The sequence below is a fragment of the Tachyglossus aculeatus genome, chromosome X3 (genome assembly GCF_015852505.1).
Source record: "Tachyglossus aculeatus isolate mTacAcu1 chromosome X3, mTacAcu1.pri, whole genome shotgun sequence".
Taxonomy (NCBI): domain Eukaryota; kingdom Metazoa; phylum Chordata; class Mammalia; order Monotremata; family Tachyglossidae; genus Tachyglossus; species Tachyglossus aculeatus.
This window is the reverse complement of record NC_052099.1, coordinates 21,914,613-21,932,149: the sequence shown is the minus strand read 5'-3', so window position 1 is coordinate 21,932,149 and position 17,537 is coordinate 21,914,613. Positions and strand designations below refer to the sequence as shown.

General features: G+C 44.8%; 1 non-coding gene across 1 annotated transcript; it reads right to left on the bottom strand.

Moving 5' to 3' along the window:
• Positions 1 to 17,110: 17,110 nt before the first annotated feature.
• LOC119948977 lies at positions 17,111 to 17,248 on the bottom strand. The gene has a single exon (XR_005457076.1). It is a non-coding gene; the product is annotated as a small nucleolar RNA SNORA7 (small nucleolar RNA).
• Positions 17,249 to 17,537: the final 289 nt, after the last annotated feature.

The following is a 17,537-nucleotide window of genomic DNA, read 5'->3' as shown; positions in this document are numbered from 1 at the left end:
TGGGAATAGTCCACAGCAGTTAGATGTCATTGCTTACAGTCAGAGCAAATGCCAATCCCCTCTGCCCATTCTACTTGGCATTCAACCCATGTTGATTTCTGCAAAAACACAATCCCCTGCATAATAGGAGAGCATGCCTTCATTTCTTCATAGCTCTTCCTTCACATCCCCTTTCTCCTGGAAATGAGCTCCATGTGGGACATGGACTCTGTTCACCCTGATTACCATTGATCTACCCCAGAGCTTACAGCAGTGCCTGGCACATAGTAAGCACTTACATACCATTACAAAAAGAAGAAGAAATGCTTAGAAGTGTCTCCAAGACCTTTTTGGTCTGCCTATCTCCCCTATCAGACTGTAGACTCCTTAAGGAAAAGGCCCATGTCTCAATACTACTGCACTCTTCCAAGCACTTACTATAGTGCTCTGCACATGGTAGGTATTCAGTAAGGGCCATCATTTGATTGAATCTGCATGACAACATTAGTTGACAAGGAACTTCTCTCCCGCTAGTCTGTAAGCTTCTTGAGGACAGGAATCTCGCCTACTGATTTTCCTGCACTCTCCCAAGTGCTTCAAATAATGCTCTTCTCACAGTAGGTGCTCTGCAAATACTTCTGATTGTAGGTGGAATGTGAATTGGCCTCAGAAGTATATTTTCCATAGCACTCCAATCGGCGGGGGCTTTCAAGGAACGATAAAAGTGGAAGATGAGCGGGCCCCAGTCCACCGTATGGCTGCAGGCATGAAGCAATGAGGTGTGTACTGCAGACCACATAAAACAATGAAGGCAATTTAAAGACAAAATGTACAGGGAATGAAAAACAAATTTTGTAATATCAAAAGCATATGAGCAGACTGCTGCGCTCTCCAAAACCTTATGCTTCTTGGCGTTTGGTCCAAATCACCGGGGAGCCCTCTCTAAAGAGAACGGACTTCAGCGGTCGCCGACCCCACATTGGCCCCATTTCCACCATCTCCTGGATCCCAGCAGCCATGCGACCATTGAAACATTCATGCTGCCCACTTCTAACTGATGCGGGGGAGGACACATCCAGCCAAAGGGATTGGGGCTGGCTGATTGTCGCGATTTCCCCTGGCCCTACAGGGAGGTGCTTTGTTGACCAAGAGCTCCACCTATGGAACACATTCAGTTAGGCCGAGGGGAAAAAAAAACCCCAAAAACCCCAAAACCACCACCCGTGATGGTCAGGAAAGCAAACCATGGGCCAGATCGTCTTCAAAATCCATGCTCATTAAAGAGACAAGCAAACCTGAGTACTTCCTGGGAATGCAGTTATTGCCACTGGGACAGCATCATTCTGAGAAGCAGCGAGGCTCAGTGGAAAGAGCCCGGGCTTTGGAGTCAGAGGTCGTGGGTTCAAATTCCGGCTCCGCCACGTGTCGGCTGTGTGACTTTGGGCAAGTCACTTCACTTCTCTGGGCCTCAGTTCCCTCCTCTGGTAAATGGGGATGAAGACAGTGAGCCCCACGTGGGACAACCTGATCACCTTGTAACCTCCCCAGCGCTTAGAACAGTGCTTTGCACAGAGTAAGTGCTTAATAAATGCCATTATTATTGTTATTATTCTGCTGTAAGACATTTTATGTGTCTGAACGCCCTCCCTCTTCATACTGGGTAGACAATTCCTCTCCACACCTCTAAAGCCTTATTGAAGGCACGTCTCCCCCAAGACCCTTTACCTAAGCCCTCATTTCCTCTTCTCCTACGCCCTCCTGTGTTGTCCTGATTCGCTCCCCTTATTCAATCCTCCCAAGGCCCCAGAGCACTTTCCAAACAGATCCTCAATTTGTTCGTATGAACGTCTGTCTGCCCCTCTAGACCATAAGCTCATTGTGGACAAGAAATGTGTCTACCAATTCTGTTATATTGCACTCTTCCAAGCACTTAGTACAATGCTGTGCACACAGTGAGCACTCAAATATGATTATGTCTTAATGGTAGATGGAGCACGCTCGATTCTGCAGGAAATCTAGTCTGGAAGTAAGTCAGACCCTTTGGAAAGCTGTAGATAATGTTGTTGCTTTTATATAATATTTTGTTAAGCACTTATTATGTATCAAGAACTGTTCTAAGCACTAGGGTAGATACCAGTTAATTAGGCTGGACACAGTCACTGCCCCACATGGGGCTCAAAATCTAAGTAGGAGGGAGAACAGGTACTGATTGACTCCCCATTTTACAGTTGAGGAACCTGAAGCACAGAGAAATGAAGTGATTTCCCCAAGATCATTTAGAGAAGCAGGGTGGCCTAGTCGATGGAACAGGGGACTGGGATTCAGAAAGACCTTGGTCCCAATCCTGGCTCCACCACTGTCTGCTGTGTGATCTTGGGTAAATAACTTCGCTCCTCTGTGCCTCATTTATCTCACCTGTAAATTGGGATGACTACTGAGAGGTCCATGTGGGACATGGACTGTGTCCAAAATGATTAGCTTGTGTCTACCACAGCACTTAGTATCCTGCCTGGCACATAGTAACTGCTTAACAAATAATATTAGGAAAAAAAAGCAGTAGAATTGGTATTAGAACCCACGTCCGCTGACACCCAGGCCGCTAGGAAGGCATCATTTAGCAAGACAGTGCTTCTGGGTCCTAGATGGCTGCCTAGAGCTCAGGAGAGCCAGGGCTATACTTGTTCCTCATGGAGATCCTGGGGCCCTGAAACCTCTGCTTCTCCTGAAGCTCGACTGTGAGACTCCAGCAGGAGAAGAAAGGGAAGGCCTAGAAATGTCTCTACTTGTGCTGCAGCTGTTTGCTCTCAGCTGGAGCCAAGAGGAGCTGTCATGGTCGAGGAGCTCTTTGTAGTGGTGGCTCGGGGGAGGAGAGACTGCAACCAAGTGGATTCTTCTTTAGAGATATACGATCCGTCCGAGGTCCTGGGGCTCAACCCTGCTGGGAAGCAGCTTGAATCCATGGAGAATCTTAATGCACACATTGGGAGCCCCCTCTGAGGGGGTGATGGGAGTCATCATCCTCACGGAATTTGGGGGCTGCCCACTCCGCACCCCTCAGTGAGAAGGGCCCGGCCAGAAGCTGGGGCCACTAGAGGCCTCCTAGCTGCAGATCTGTCCCTTGTCCAGCTTATACTTATACGCCCTTCTGACCCAGTGTGTATATGTAGTACTGCATAGACACCACCCTGAACATGTGGGGCACTGAATATACAGCTCCCTGATCCTGCATGTGTGTGGCACTGTGTGTACCCCTTCCTGATCTTGTGTGTATGAGTGGCACTGCATGCGCATCTTCCTGCCCTGTGTGCTTGTGTGGCACTGTGTGTAATAATAATAATAATAATAATGGCACCTCTTAAGTATTTACTAAGAGCCAGGCACTGTACCAAGTGGTGGGGTAGAAACAAGCAAATCGAGTTGGACGAGGTCCCTGCCCTATGTGAGGTTCACCATCTCGATCCCCATTTTGCAAATGAGGTAACTGAGGCCCAGAGAAGTGAAGTGGCTTGCCCAAGGTCACACAGCAGACAGGTGGTGGACCTGGGATTAGAACCCAGGACTTTCTGATTCCCAGGCCCGCGCTCTATCCACTATATCATGCTGCTTCAAGCTTCAAGATGTACACTTCTCTGATGCTGTGTAAATGTGTGGCACGGTGTACGCCTTCCAGATCCTGTATGTGTGGCACTGTATGTACACCTCCCTGACCCTGCATGTGTGGCACTGTGTGTACAGCTCTCTGATCCTGTGTGTGCATGTGTAATTTACCTTAATGTAAATCATCTCTGCTAGACTAAGCTCCTTGAGGGTAGGGCTCATGTATACTTTATTGTAATTTCCCAAACACTTAGTACAGTGCTCTGCACAGTATTAAGCATTTGATAAATACCATTTTTAATTGATATTTATGGTGATTGGAAGTGCCCTTCCAACTGCAAGCTCCTGAAGGGCAATCAACCAACCATATTTATTGACCAACTTCTATGTGCAGACCACTGTACTAAGCACTTGGGAGGCTACACTAGAACAGAGCTGGTAGACATGTTCCCTCCTCACATGAGAGTGGGCCAGTGTTTCCATAAGCTATTAAGGAATGGAATCAGAAGTACAGGTGGAAGGCATAGATCTAGAGAGTAGGCCAGAGACCTCTTCTTGAGATACTGCAGGGAATGTAGAGAGACTTGAAGAGGGTGGTGGAGGAGGATAATCTAGTCTGGAATGTGAATCTCAAGTACCAAGTTATTCATCAGAGACAATCACATTTTTGACCAAATGACTGAAATACAATTGTCAGTGAAAATGATACTAAACAGCCATGCTGCTGATCACATCAAGGATTTAAGAAATGTTGGTGAATGATGAACTGGAAGAAAATAGGATAGCTGTAGGTACAAAGACCCTTTACCATCAAAACGCTACTCTCATTTTAGAAATAATGCATCCTTTTTTGGTCTGTGGAAAAGATTATATTTCATAAATATTAATATTGTATTTGAATGGACTTTGCTTCACCAAGAGAGTATGTAATTGCATTTGTTACCAATAAATCAAGGGTAACAAACCGTTTGTGAACTTAGATTTTCATTTAGATTACTCATGTTCCATTTGATAAAGAAAAGTTATTAAATGCTGACCCACTGGTTAATGCTATGCTTCCCATTCTGTGCCTTGGATGTTTCATCTATTTCAAACTGCCTGCTCATAGTTCATTCTTTGGATAAAACTTTTCTTATGGCTCTACCTTGGTAGCACGCAACTGATACCGTAGAAATGAAGTGTTAGGCAAGAGCCCTCAGTGAAATATAGTTTCTCACAGGAAACAATGTGGAGTGCATTGACGTAGTCTCAATATTCAAAGAATTGAGTCAAACAGTGTAAATATATTAGACAGTGATTAAAAAAACACAATGGTCATGCTCAAATAGCCATGTAAATATATCAACAGTAAAACATTTTGAATGTTTTCAGGCGTACACATAAGTGTTTAATTGTCAGTGTCATTTTTTACATTTTATTCAGAAAAATGATAGTTGTGCTAAGACACTGCCAGGATCTACTATAAATATATCTTCTCGTTGTGTGATGACATTTAGAATAGACTTTAATCACTATTTCATCTTGATTTTACAGATAAGGAAACTGAGGCCAGAGAAGGTAAGTTACCCAAGGTTACATGGAAAGCAAATGGCAGAGCCAGGTGAGAACCCAGGACTTCTGACCCTCAGTCTTGTGCTCTTTCCACCAGGTTCAATACCTGGCACAATTTGCTCCCCAAAATGTGTGATGCTTCCAAGTCTCCTATTCTTTTCCTATGTGGCTGGAAATATTCTGTGACTGCCCAGCTTTAGCATCTCTCTCACAATGGCCTTAAGCTAACTGGTTTGTAATTGCTAGGATATTCCTCCCAAAAGAATTCAGGGTCAGATGAATTTTTTAAAAAAAACCTATTAAAGGGCCCAGAGTCCAGCAGAGGCATGCAAAGTATTTGAAATTTAGAGAAAAGGACAAACTATAATAAAAGTGCAGTGGTGTGTGTGTACAAAAAAAAAGCCAACTCCATCCCTCAAGATTGTAGCATATTCCTGGATAAATGTGATACTCTGAGCTCAGTTTTCTCCATGTCCACACCCTCCAGAGAGCAGTCTTAGGGGTGATCAAGTTCATAGGGAAATGGGCTTATTGGAGGAGGGAGAGAGAGGTAGAACATCCCCTAGGGGCCTACGATCACATCATACAATTCTTCAGCAGTTCTACACCATCTTAACCCTGGTGTACCCCAGCCTCCAATAGCACCTATATACATATCTTACATACACTTTGGTTCGGGGACCGTGTCTAATTCCCATTTGAGTATTCTTCCACAGCACTTAGTACAGTGCTTTGCACACAGTAAGTGCTTAAACACTTTTGTGCATTCTTTTTTTATGTACTAAGTACATAAATTCTGTACTAAGCACCTGGGAAAGTAAAACAGAGTTGGTAGACATGCTTCGTGCTCACAAGGCGCTTTCAGGCTAGAGTCCATTATAATCTTCATTCATTATGCTGACACTCCTTAGGCCAAGGAAGTCCAAGATGCCACAATCTTATGTCATGTACGCACACTCAGCATAAACCTCCGATACTCTCAATGCTATCTTGCTTTCTTGCTCAGTGCCAAAACTGTACCTTAGAAACACACTCAAGTCAAGCTGGGTTGCTTGTTTGGTTTTTTTTAACAGTATCTGTTAAGTGCTTGCTATGTGTCATCACTGTTCTAAGCAACGGGGTAGGTACAAGTGAATTGGGTTGGACACAGTCCCTATCCCACATGGGGCTCACAGTCTAAGTAGGAAGGAGAATAGGAGAACTGAGGCACAGAGAGGTGAAGCAACTTGCCCAGGGTCACAGTGCAAGCCATTGACAGAGGTCAGATTAGAACCCAGGTCCTCTGACTCTCAAGCCTGTGCTCTTTCCTCTAGGCCACTCTGCTTACAATAGTGTTATAGCTTGTGTGCAGGCAGACACTGTGCCAATAGGCTGGGGATGCTGGTTGATGCGGGAGGGCAGGGGGAGGCTGTCAACCTGCAGCTGCCCTATTTCTGCTGCTCAGGAGCTGGCAAAGAAGGGGCAGAGAGGGACAGGCAGGGACTCCCACCATTTTGGATGGAGACCAGTTTGAGACCTTGAATAGCCCTGGATGTTCTGCCACAAAATGGCATCTGTTTTAGCTGGACAGGGCTAGGGCACCACAATTAGTCTCTCTCTGCAGCAAAGGGGGCGAATTGAGGTCCCCATTCTGGGCGTATTTCAATTTAGTATCTTTGGTGTAATGCCGGGAAAGCCATTATTGTAACATCAAAACATGTCTTCAAGTAGCAGTTGACCTCTCTCGTCACTCTCCATTGCTCTGCTTTTGTGAAATGTTCTTCTCAGAGTAGGTTCTTACTGGAAGTGGTGGGGCTTTGGATCTAGAATGCACAGAAACATGGTTCCAAAGCACACTGGTCGAAGAGGCTAAGGCAAAACTGGGCCAAACAATAAAAACAATAATATGTTTAAGCACTCACTGGTGTGCCAAAGTGCTGTGCTAAGCAGTGGAACAGATACCACATATACAGATCAGACATGGTCCCTGTCCCACACAGGGCTCACAATTTGAGAGCAGGTGTCCTATTTCCATTTTACAGATGACAAAACTGAGGCCCAGAGAGGCTGAGTATCTTGCCCAAGGCCACACAGCAAGCCACTCGCAGAGTCAGGAGTGGAACCCAGATCTTATGACACTCGGTCCCGTGCTCTTTCCACCAGGAAAGAGCCTCCCTGCCAAGTATTGCCAATAAAAAAGTTAAAGCAGTAGGGTTCCTGGAGCAAAGGAAAGTTAGGCAGTTGTCACTAAGAGTTTAGAAACACTTTGTAAATCCTTCTTGAATGTAATAGAGAACTAAAATTCAGCCCATTGTAATAGAATCCATGTCACCACTAGTGAATAGAATCAAAGAGTATTAATGAGAAATAATAATAATGTTGGTACTAGATAAGCAGTTATGTGCCAAATGCTGTTCTAAGGGCTGCGGTAGATACAAGTTCATCAGGACAGGCATTATCCCTGTCCCTCTTGGGACACACTCTTAATCACAATTTTACAGATAAGGTAACCGAAGCCCAGAAGTTAAGTGACTTGCCCAAGGTCATACAGCACACAAGCGGCGGAGCTGGGATTAGAACCCAAGTCCGTGATCTATCCACTAAACCACGTTCCTTCTCCACTGGCTTAGAAAGGACAGAAGGCAAAGAGAAATGACCATGTGGAAATAAACGAATGCTAATTCCAGGACTAATTTTTATTCCCACTTGGACTAGAGCTGAGGATTTTCTTGGCCTACAGGGTAAGACAAGACTACCACCTAACATGAACTATTCAATGCCCGACAACATCCCAAGAAGCCAAGATATGGTCGGGCCAGTTGTTTTGCCAAAGGCCCTGTCATATTGGCCCATAGGACAGTGGAAGTAGCAAGAGCCTTGATGGTCATTTCCACTTCTGTGGGACTTGCAATAATCTGTGCCTTTCTGGCTTCTAGTTCCCCAGTTCCTCAAGGACCAGAGGCTATTGTGGGCTGGGTGGGGAGTGGGGAAGGACAAGTTGGAATTGGCTTTTCCCCCAGGAAGCTCCCACCTGCTCTGTATCTTGACAACTCCCACTTCTATCATGCCTTTAGCACAAGGGAGAATTGCTCAGTAAATTGTGACTGTCCTGGTGCTACCCTTTCACCTTAATCATCAGAAACGATTCTGAAAAGCTCCCCAAGGAATAAAGATTTGTCTCATGGGAGAGAGATAAACTCTGCTGGACAACTATCAAGGCCAACGTTCTGTCTACCCAGGACCTTAGTGAACTTTAATCATGATTTGTTCATCTACCAGCAGTCGAGTTCGATTCTTTTCCAAGTTAACAGCTGCATTTTTTTGTCATGGACAGGTTTATTTTATGTCACTGAAATATAGTTATTTGTAGCCTAAAAATAACAGCAATATCTGATATATACAATGTCGCTTTTCCCTCCCACATGAACAATGAAAGACTTCACAATGACAACACACTTTTGTTCACAGTTCGAATTCATTCATCTATGAGTGAAATGAAGTTAAGGGGTGAGGAGGGTGGAGGTTGGCGATGCAAGATGCTGGTGGAGTCATTGGTAGGTACGACAGAAAGAGAGGGGGATATAGGCAGGTGTATGGGGGGGAAGTAGGGAGAGAAAGAGCTAGAGAGAGACTGAGCAAGCTCAAGAATAAGATCAGGGCCTAGAAGAAAAACTTCATTAGCATTAAAGCAACCCAGGGTCACACAGCACACAAGTGGCAGACCTGGTATTAGAACCCATGACCTTCTGACTCCCAAGCCCATACTCTATCCACTAAACCAGGCTGCTTCAGGAGGAACATGGTTTGAATGAGCAAATATGGTCAATGCCTGCATGGGATAATCCGAGGAAAGGCCCAGACCAGAGACATGGAAGCTTTTACCTACAAGCTTCACCAGGACTGCTAGCAAGGAATGAATGACCAGAGGTATTTATTGAGCACTTACTGTGTGCAGAGCACTGAGCTAAACACTTGGGAGAGTATAATATTACAGAGTTGGTTGACATGTTTCCTGCCCACAAAAAGGCTGCTAGGTTGAGTGGGGAAAGCTGGGGGAAGGAGTTTGCCCATGATAAAGTGGGCAACGCAGGTCAGTAGAGAACTGAAAGACTGGAAGTCTGAGGAAGTATGATGTCACAACAATTGGGAGTCCAGTAAAGAGGATGATGGCTTAGGTTTGGGAATGGTCAAGGAATCTAGTGGTAGGAATGAATTCAGATTTCAGAAGCTTGCTCCCAAGTCATGATCCAACAATGATGAAGCCCTAAGTACTACATAAAAAGTCTGTAATAAGACTAATCATTCCGGTACCTAATTACATATAATTATATCAGACAGTCCCCTATTTCCATTAGAAAGAGGTAATAGGTATGTACTTATCCACAAAAACTCTTAAGCAGCAATTAGAATGAACTACCATGACTCCAAGGTGGCATCAGTGCATGGTTCCGTGGATAGAAGAGAACACACTTCAAAACAAGTTTTTCCAGTACACTTTTCCTTCTTAAGAAATTTCCCTCCAATACTGAATAAAACACTTACCTCGTTGTCCTGGGGCTTCGCTGTTTACTGCAAGGCCTTCTTGGCTTTAGCTTTCACAGCTGAGGTGCGGATTGTTCCGGGTCCAGAGGCAGAGAGGAAAAACAAGCACGGGTTGGGCTCGGGTGGTCCAGAGAAGGGCAGCATGGATGTACCCCTTCCTCGGGGATTAAAACCCCCTTGTCCGGAGAGGGAGCGTCAGGGTGTGTGCATCTTGCTCAGAGTCTAGAACCCCCTTGTCCAGAGAGGGAGAGCTGGAATGTCCTTCTTAGAGGCTACAACTCCCTTGTCCAGAGAGGAGGGCCATGGCTACCCCCCATCCTCAGGGGCTTGTCCAGAGAGGGGGAGCACAGGTGTACCCCTTCCTCAGGGGCTAGAACTTCCTTGTTTAGAGAAGATGAGCATGAAGCCGTCATCTTCTCCTTATCCAGAGAGAGGGATCCTGAGTGTTCCCCCTTCTTTGGGGGGGCTAAAATCTCCTTATCCAGAGAGAGGGATCCTGAGTGTACCTCCCCTTCTTTGGGGGGCTAAAACCCCGTGTCTAGAGAGGAGGAAAGACAGGGCAGACGAAAGGGGTGGGGCCTGCCCCGAGACCCTTTTAAAACCTTTCTTGTCCTGGCCCTCCCCATCAGAGCACTGGTTTTCAGCTGATGTCATCAGCCCCGCCCTCCGCCTGGCCGCTGCTCTGGCAATGGGAGGCTGCCGCTAATTGGCCTTGCACCTGTTTCAGGTCGCTCACCTCGTGCGTTTCACCTGGGCTAGAGGTTCGTCTGCCGCAATGGCTCGAATATCAGCCCCACCCTGAATCCCAAATAACCGTCCCGATCTACAGCCAGGCTACGTAACAGCGTAAAGTGACGGGTTGAGGGATAAGTCGGACGATTTAAGTGAAAACCTGCCGTTCACCTAAAATATCTGGATACTTTTCCCTCTTCTGAACTCGACTTTACTGGTACAGAGCTGACCACTGAGCTAGGGAAAACCTCCAATTCGCAAAACATATTCCACTGAAGACTGCTGTGGATACCACTTTGACAGCAGTAGAAAGATTTAATAATCTCCTATGTGCTTTTTGGAAAATCGGGGGTATGTTTCCAATTACTTCGATCTCCAGATTCAAACGTTTGAGATAATGATGTCACCTTTGGCCAATCATGTGCTGGCATCGTTCAGTGTCTTGGGCTCTTATCTTGACCTGCCTGTTGCCTTATGTGGAGAGGGGGAGGGATTTATTTTCATGCTCCCCGCAGAGGCCTTTCTTATATAAACTTTCTGGAAGCAGTGTGCTATCAACACAAAATAAGGGGCAAGAAGTGCATCTGAAATACAAAGCAGAGTCAAGTACAAGGAACCATGTAGTTTTAAAACTCAGTTATGGTAAATAACCCAACTAGTTCATCTATAGTTTGCAGAACTCTTGAGCTAAGTGACCATTGAATTGGAGTATTGCCATGCCTACCTGACTCCTGATTGATTGATACAATTTTCATTGAGCTGAAGAAGTGGTCTTATCAATCAATCAATCAATGGCACTTATCGAATACTTACTGTGTGCAGCGCACCATACTGCATTGCAATACTGTTACGATGTGAATCTTTTTTATTCAGCCCTTGTATACCAGGCTCCTTACCTATGCAATGGGGATATTAACAGTGATGATAATCTATTAGGTAGAAATCACTTTAGCAACAATAGTAATTTACTCATCAATCATATTTATGATAGTAGCTCTCCTTTCCCTTCCTGCCCTCCCCTGTGTTGTCTACGCACTTGGCTCTGTAACACTTAAGCATTTGATATTTATGCCACCTTCAACCCCACAACACTTATGCACATATCCTTATACTCTGCCATTTTCCTTTTCTGTAATTTGTTTTAATGTCTATGGTTCCCTCTAGACCATAAGTTCCTTGTGGACAGGGCTCATGACGACCAATTCTGCTATATTATAATAATAATAATAATGTTGGTATTTGTTAAGCGCTTACTATGTGCAAAGCACTGTTCTAAGCCCTGGGGTAGATATAAGGTAATCAGGTTGTCCCACATGGGGCTCACAGTCTTCATCCCCATTTTACAGATGAGGGAACTGAGGCCCAGAGAAGTAAAGTGACTTGCCCAAAGTCACACAGCTGACAAGTGGCGGAGCCAGGATTTGAACTCACGACCTCTTGACTCCAAAGCCCGGGCTCTTTCCACTGAGCCATGCTGCTTCTCTGCTTATACTCTCCCAAGAACGCAGTACACTGCTCTGCACACACTAAGTGCTCAATAAATAGTGTGTGCAGAGTTAGGACAGTGCCTGGCACATAGTAAATACTGAAATACTATTTAAACAATAAAAAAAAGTGGTGGGGCCAGGGTCAGAACCCTGGTCCTCTGACTCCCAGGCCTGTGGTCTTTCCACTATACCCATGCTGCTTCCCAATCGAATAATCAGTTATGTATCCTGATCATTTGAAAGTATTTTTATGTCTTTCTCAACCAGTAGGGTATAAAATCATGGTGGGCACAGTAAACACATTTAGTCATCATCATCATCAATCGTACTTATTGAGCGTTTACTATGTGCACAGCACTGTGCTAAGCGCTTGGGAAGTACAAATTTGCAACATATAGAGACAGTCCCTACCCAACATTGGGCTCACAGTCTAAAAGGGGGAGACAGAGAACAAAACCAAACATACTAACAAAATAAAATAGTCAGATACTTGTACCCATCCTCAGAAGCTTTGGGGTCCTGAAAGTTCCTTTCCCCTATGGCCTCCAGTGGCAGTGAAAGAGGTGATTATCTCAGTAACGTGCTGGATCCCCCAGTGACCTCAGGGAACACCTGCACCAGTGAAAAACTCACCAAATCCACCACCTCCAGGGGTATACTCAAGCTTCTTGAGACTTATTGCTTAAGTCTCGATTATCTGAAAAAGTTCTAAAAGTTTGGGATCCATCCCCTTTTCCATTTTAAATGCTTCACCTGTTTGGGTCCTGAAAACTTAGCAGCATATATCCGTCACGTGACAGCACCACGGAGCTCGGTCGATGCAAGGGGTCAAGTGGAGAGAGAGATGGTGTCCAGGTTGGCATGTATTGTTTCTCCCGTGGATGGGAGGAGAGGGAGAGGTGAGAAGACAGGGGAGAGCAGTCACCTTGCAAGCCTTGGTTTTACAGGTCTGAGGCTGTCAGTGGGGTTCACTGAGGAGCCTAGCCTCAGACCTGGGACTAAGACCCTGGGCCAAAGAACTGATACTACTGCCAGTAGCTTGTCCAATGATGATGATGGCATTTGGACGCTGTGCTGAATACAGTCAGGTTCCCCTGGGGCACATGCAGAGTATCACAAGCAAGTAGGTGGGCAGCTCATTCAAGGTCAGTAACAGGAAATCAAGTCGATTTTGATAGTAGTAGTAGTATTTCAATCAATCAATTGTATTTACTGAGCACTTCCTATCTGCGGAGCACTGAACTAAGCACTTGGGAGAGTACAATATGCATTGGTAGACATGATCCCTTTCTCTTAAGGGAGCTTACGATCTAGTTCACCAACAAAGTTTTATTCAAAAGCACATAGTGAAAACACTCATTATAGGAAACTGTATTTGGAAAATCTCAATTCTTTTTTTTAAATGGCATTTAAGTGCTTACTATATGCAAAGCACTGTTCTAAGCGCTGGGGAGGTTACAAGGTGATCGGGTTGTCCCACGGGGGGCTCACAGTCTTAATCTCCATTTTACAGATGAGGCCCAGAGAAGTTAAGTGACTTGCCCAAAGTCACTCAGCTGACAATTGATGGAGCCAAGATTTGAACCCATGACCTCTGACTCCAAAGCCTGTGCTCTTTCCACTGAGCCATGCTGCTTCTCACTGTGCTTCATCTGTTTCACCTAAGGATAATAATAATTGGAATTTTTTATTAAACATCATCATGCTTCAGAACAACCTGTCTATTTCTGACTTTTCATCAAATAGAATGCAAAGCAACCGTCTCTCTCTGCAACAGATAATTTTACAGACACTCTTCTGTGAATTAGATAGTCATCATCAAATAAATATGAAGTGCTGGAGGTGCTCGTATAAACAGTAGTACTCCTTTCGAGCTTTATATATAGAAATGTTTGTTTTAGAGGAATATTGTGAAATACATATATCAAAATAGAATATTAGTTTTAAGGTACTGGAAGTACAAAATATCAGTGTTGGAACAAAGAAAGTAACATTTTAGAAACTGGATGAAAATCTCCAACAACAAAATGGAGGTTGGTGAGGGAAAATGGGCTTTTCTACATATTCCTAACAGCATATCTAACTCCACCCCTCCCCGCCCCCCACCAGTAACTCCTTCATCCCACAGTGTGGCACACAGATAATCTGCAAGACATGGAAATAGAACCGTGTGAAGGGTAGGGAATTGCACCTCTCCCTGATTTCTGCACCCCTTCTGCAAGATTTCTGATCCAAGATTTCTGCATCTTGGGCTGTTGTCAGAAGGATATGAGACAGGCAACTGCTGATCAGTACAAATCCCTTTTCCTTCTTATTTCTATCTGTAAATTATTTTAGCGCATCTCTTCCACAAAATCGAAAGCTTCTTGAGGGCAGGGATCACGTCTATTAACTCTACTAGTAACTACAGTAGCTACTGCTGTAGCTATAGGTAGGCTAAGGGCTCTGAAGTTCTGTTCCTCTAGCCACAACTCCCTACTGACTTTTGTTTTTATTTTGTGTATTGTGTACTTGTCCTTGCCCATTACACTGACTTCATGCTTTGTTTCATTACTCCTGAGGTGTCTGTCTCCAGTCCTCTCCCCCACCTATATTCATAGATTGTGAATCTATACCCAGAAAGAGGGTATGTGTATAATGCCCACCTAGAGAATTTCCCATGGCTCTGCACACAGTAAGCACTTAATATTCTTACTACTGTTATTATTATTATAAGAAGCAGCATGACTTAGTGGAAAGCACACAGGCCTGGGAGTAAGAAGGTCCTCTATTCTAATTCTGGTTCCTCTACTTACCTGCTGTGTGACCTTGGGCAAGACACAACTTCTCTGGGCCTCAGTTACCTCAACTGTAAAATGAAGATAAAGCCCATGACAGGTACAGGATCTGTGTCCAACCCAATTATATATCTATCCCAGGGCTTAGTACAGTGCCTGGCCCATAATAAGCACTTTACAAAGATCAAATGCATTACTAAATTTAAAAATGCTGCTTCTGCTATTACTGTGCTCTCCCAAACACTTGATACAGTACTGTGTATACAGTAGGACACAGGAAGCAGTGATTATTCCTGTCTCAGGGAAGGAGCGTCCACTGGGTGAAAAGTGCTGGTGGCACATCAGCAGGGAATGTTCCAAATCCTGGACTCGGTTGGGAAGGGCTTAAGATCTAAACCATTCCCTAAGCTTCTCACAAAACCCAAATCAAGCAATCAGTGGATTTACTGAGTGCTTACTATTTGCTTACAGAGAGTACAATCCAATGGGGAGCCATTGGTTGTATCCTGTGTCCAGGTACTAATCAATGCTGCATTTCCGAAGGCCTTGCCTCTTGATCAATGCCCTGAGTTTCCTTAGCCAGAGCAAAGAGAGCCAGAGGAAATGAAAAGACTGTGTCCAGTATCCAAATTAGCAACTATTCACGGGAACATAACCAGTGCACAATCATTCAACAATGTTTACTGGTAAGACCTCTCATTGTGTAATTCATTACTGCAGACCCAGAAGGCAGACCAATAGTCTGTGTTAGTCCCCATGTGGCGCAGGAAGGGCTGGGGAGATCTAGCGCTGGACTGCGTGCCTTTTGGAGGCCCTGTCAAAAACATCCATGGAGATTTCCAAGGACACTGCTGCCAGCATTCTGGAGCCTTTTATTGCTCACTGTCCTCTCGCTGCATTGCCCTTCACATAGTTTTGGAATTGCATCGTGCCACGTGTTGAGGAGAAAACAGAAGAAAGCTTTGGCTGTCAGAGTAAGGGCAGCCTCAGACAGCTGTCCGAGGGGGCTCTTGTGCTGACACGGTGGGCTCTCTCAGCTCTGACACCTTGGATGCTCTCAGCCCTGATGCCGTGCACTTGCTGACACCCCATTGCCATGGATTCACTCAGCCCCAACACTGTGGATTCACTTAGCCCTGACACCATGGATTCGCTCAGCCCCAATGCTGTGGTAATTTTCTATAGAACTCCTACATGTCCATGGGCTATAGTTAACGCAAATTGGTCTTCCTGCCAGTCCAGCCTTGACATTTGGGGAAACTATCCACCCACTCTACTAGTGCCAGTGTTTGATAAAGATGCTTTCTTTTCTAAGTAGCACTGAAGAACATGCCTTCCACCTCACCTAATTCAAGGGTGATACGCTAGATTCAGCCTTGGCAGGGTGGTTTCGTTGCTCTGGGTTTCAGTCCCTTCCTCTGTAAATTAGGTATAAATGCAACTTATCACCAGATGCATTTTGGAGTCTTAACAGTCAGTAAAATAGACCACTTAAGCTCCCTGAAATGAAAGCAGTTGATGGTGATTACCTGTTGACAGAAAATAGGCATGGGTAAGTGAAGCTTGGGAAGGAAAACATCCCTCGCTTTAAAATTCATCAGACCCCAGCCCTCCCCACCGTTAAAGCCCTTCTGAAAACCTTTCCCTCCAGGAGGCCTTTCCACATCAATTTTCACCACGTCTTTCATTACAACAGCCACCTTGCTCTTAGGTGATGGATATGTTGAGCTACATACTCCACTACGTCTCCTCAAAAAGGCCTTCTCCTAACTAAGCCCTCATTTCATCATCATCATCATCAATCGTATTTATTGAGCGCTTACTATGTGCAGAGCACTGTACTAAGCGCTTGGGAAGTACAAATTGGCAACATATAGAGACAGTCCCTACCCAACAGTGGGCTCACAGTCTAAAAGGGGGAGACAGAGAACAAAACCAAACATACTAACAAAATAAAATAAATAGGATAGATATGTACAAGTAAAATAAATAAATAGAGTAATAAATATGTACAAACATATATACATATATACAGGTGCTGTGGGGAAGGGAAGGAGGTAAGATGGGGGGGATGGAGAGGGGGACGAGGGGGAGAGGAAGGAAGGGGCTCAGTCTGGGAAGGCCTCCTGGAGGCCTCATTTCTGTTGTATTGTGCTTTCCCAAGTGCTTAGTACAGTGCTCTGAGAATTGTAAGCAATCAATAAATGATTGAATGATTGATTATTCATTTATCCATATTTCCCTTGTCTTATGCCATAGAGTTGTTTCTGATCCATAGTGACACCGTGGTCACATCTCTCCCAGAATGCCCCACCTCCACCTACAATCGTTCTGGTAGTGTATCCATAGAGTTTTCTTGGTAAAAATACGGAAGCGGTTTACCATTGCCTCCTTCCGTGCAGTAAACCAGTGTCTCTGTCCTCGACTCTCTCCCATGCCGCTGCTGCCCAGCACAAGTGAGTTTTGACTTGTAGCAGATTGCCTTCCACTTGCTAGCCACTGCCCAAGCTAGGAATGGAAAGGGTATGCCTCTGCTTGACTCTGCCTCCCAAAGTAGAGACTGGTAGAGTACAGGAAACTCTCCAGGTGTGACCCTGAGAGGGGCTAGTCTTATTGTTATTCGTTGTATCACTGATTTCCAGCTTTCCCTTATTAATCAATCAATCAATCATATTTATTGAGCACTTACTGTGTGCAGAGCACTGTACTAAGCTCTTGGGAAGTACAAGTTGGCAACATATAGGGACAGTCCCTACCCAACAGTGGGCTCACAGTCTAGAAGGAGGAGACAGAGAACAAAACCAAACATATTAACAAAATAAAATAAATAGAATAGATATGTACAAGTAAAATAGAGCAATAAATATGTACAAACATATATACATATATACAG